Below are 3,269 nucleotides of genomic sequence, written 5' to 3'. Positions count from 1 at the left end.
GATTACCCAGATATTATGTCTCTTGAACTTTTCATCCGCTACAGAATGAGTGTCAACTCCTTCATATTATGGAACTTACACTTTTCCCTTAGCTGCTTCATGTACCATATGAGGCATGTGACCACTTGACATATGGATCGAATGAGGGTGTGTCATCCTTATAATTAAAAATTAGTAAAGGCTAATTTCTTTTTAATTAACCAGCTAGAAAGTTTAGTATATTTTGGCCACTAGGTGGTGCTATGGTTAGGCCACCAGGCCAGAGACTACATCAGAGAGCATTCAGTGCAGATGCTTCCGTTTTCTTAGATAGAGGGTGCTTTTGCTTGAGAACACTTAGGCACTAGACTGCTTCCCCCTCCCATTGTCTTGATCTCTCCTGCATCCTTAGGGTTTCTGTAGCCATCTCAGAGTTTAATATAGATCTAGGAGCATACCCTGGAATATACTCAAGAATTACAAAAATAGGCACATTTATCACCTCTGTTCCATTCTGAGCCCCTACCCCACTTTAGAGAAACCTCCCAGTACTGACCCTACTTTCAAGACTTAGACGATTTATATTTCAATAGACATATGATTTATTGGAACATGGTATAGTAAATGTAAATGAGCTATGGATTCCTTTGGTCCTCTTCTCCATCCTCTGAATGATTGGGACATGGGAAGAAGGGTTGGAAGGGATTATAGATTTGAAACTAAGATTAGCTCATCTTGGGGAAATGGGGTTATAGAGAGAGGGAAGTGCTAGGTGGACATTAGCACAGATATCACACTGAGGAGTGTGATGGTGTGCCTGGCCAGTATTGCTTATCTCCAGTTGGAACTGTGTTACAATTCATTTATTCCTACCTTCAGATTCTGACTGCCGCAGATCTCCAGGACTGGTCCCAGCTCTTCTTTTGTTCCAGCTTATTTGTGCTGCAGTGGTAATGCTTATGGTGATGATGGGAGGAGGGAGATGGAAAGGATAAATCCCGAGGCTATCTTTCCTTATCAGGGTCCCCAGTCTCTCAGAAGCTTCTCCACTTGGCTATAGGAAGGGAAAGTCCAGGATCACAGACTGGGAGGACCAGCCTCTCTGCCTGCAGATTCACATAGCATGGAGAAACTCACATGGAATGGTAGACTGGGATATTTGGTCCAGACCTCTGATTTCATTGGTGATGGGAGCTCCCAGTGTGGAAGCTCCTTCACCAGTGCTGATCAGCAACTCAACTGTAACTTATGGCTTTAAGGAGTTGCCTGGAATGCTGAATGTTTAAGTCATTTAGTCAGTCAACTAGCACTTATTAAGCACCTACTTTGTGCCAGACATTGTGCTAAGAGCTGAGAATTCAAAGAAAGGCCAGAGTCCCTGCTCATGGAGAAGACAATGTGCAAACAACTATGTACATATAAGATTTATAGAAGACAAATTGGAGATAATCAATAAAAGGTACCATCATTACAGGGGCTTGGGAAAGGCTTCCTGAAGAAGGTGGGACTTTAGCTGAGGTTCAGAGGAAGCCAGGAAAGCTAGGAGGAAGAGAGAAGTGAGTTCCAGACATGGGGGACAGCCAGAAAAAATACTTTGAGTCAGGAGATGGATTGTCATGTGGGATTACTGGATGGCAGAGTGAGGGGAGAGAAGTAAGGAATATGACAACTGTAAAGGTAGGAGGGGGCTAGATTATGAAGGGCTTTGCACTCCTAAGTTCAATTTGATCCTAGAGATGATAGGGAGTCCCTGGAGTTTGTCTGGGGTGGGGAGAGGAAGAGAGTGATGTGGTTGAAACTGTGCTTTAGGAAAATCACGGGAAGATGGATTGGAGTAGGGAGAGACCTGAGGCAGGCAGACCCATCAGCAGGTTATTATAGTAGTCCAAGTATGAGATGATGAGGGCCTACACTAAAGCTATAGAGGGCTTTATAAGTCCACCAAGATTTTTATATTTGATCCTGGAGGCAATCGGGAGCCTGTAGTTGATCAAACAGGCTGATAGACATGGTCAGACTTGTGCTTTAGTAAGATCAGTTTGATCGGTGAATGGAGAATGGACTGGAATGGGAATTGACTTGAGGTTGGGAGACCAACCAGCAGATTACTGTAGTACAGTGAGGTAATGAAGTCCAGCACCAGGGTTATTGCAGCGTCAGAGAGAAGGGAGCATATACAAGAAATGTCATTAAAGTAGAAATGACAGGACTTGATAACTGATTGGCTATGGGGTTAGAGAGAGTGAGGCATCAAGAATAGCAAATAGATTGTAAGCACAGATGACTGGGGGATGGTGGTGGAGAGATAATGGCTGAGTCCATAGGACTGATGAGATCACCAAGTGAAATAGTATAGAGGTAAAAGAAAAGAGGGCCCCAGACTGAAACTTTGGGAATACCCACAGTTAATGAGTATGACCTTGATGGAGAGCGAGCAAAGGAGACTGAGATGGAAGAGTCAGACAAGTGGGAGGAGAGCCAGGAGAGAGCAGGGTCACAAAAACCTAGGAAGAAGAAAGTATCAAGGAGAAGAGGGTGTTGATCGTGTCAGAGAAGTCAAAGAAGGATGTGAATGGAGAAGAGACAATTAAGAGATCGTTAGTCTCTTTGGACAGAGGGCACACAGATGGACGAGCTGTGTAGGTAGTCTCTTTAACAGAATGAAGAACCAATTGCAATCACAATATAAGCAATAGGTATTCTTCATCCACTTACTTTTTCCTGTGTGGAAATTAGGCCAAAATCTTATGAATGGCCATGGATATTGTTCAAGAAGTTCTAATATTTTGCAATTTGATGTAGGAAACTCAGTGTCATCTGCAAACAGAATCATTTGAAAAATCTTACAATGCGTAAGGAATCCCTCTTCAATTTGTACCCTGGATCTTCTCCGTGACAGTGGTAAAGACCCATGGTAAGCATTCCTAAGTGAATTAATGAATGAATTTTTAAAAACCCAATAATTATTTAGCTCTTAATGTGTGCCAGCCACAGCTAAGTGAAGGAGATACAAATAAGAGTGAGAAAGACTATACCTTAAGGAATTCTAATTGAGAGAGGTAACACAGAAAGGAAGGCTCAGATGCAGAGTGGATAGGAAGGCCTGGTGAGTCGTATGTTGCCACAGCATGGCAAGTCTCAGAGGTCCATGTGGTCCGTTAGCAATTCAGATGAAAATGCTTGGGGTCTAGATGATGTGGTGGTAGGATGATTATGAGGCCTGGTGGACAGAAGATGCAGAGGCAGGGTCATCTTGCCAGAAGGATTGTGGGTGATGATTTCCTTTTTCT

Source organism: Phascolarctos cinereus, unplaced genomic scaffold (genome assembly GCF_003287225.1).
Source record: "Phascolarctos cinereus isolate Bilbo 61053 unplaced genomic scaffold, phaCin_HiC Scaffold_4;HRSCAF=312, whole genome shotgun sequence".
NCBI lineage: Eukaryota > Metazoa > Chordata > Mammalia > Diprotodontia > Phascolarctidae > Phascolarctos > Phascolarctos cinereus.
The sequence above is the reverse complement of the archived record's forward strand: the minus strand, read 5'-3'. Positions refer to the sequence as shown.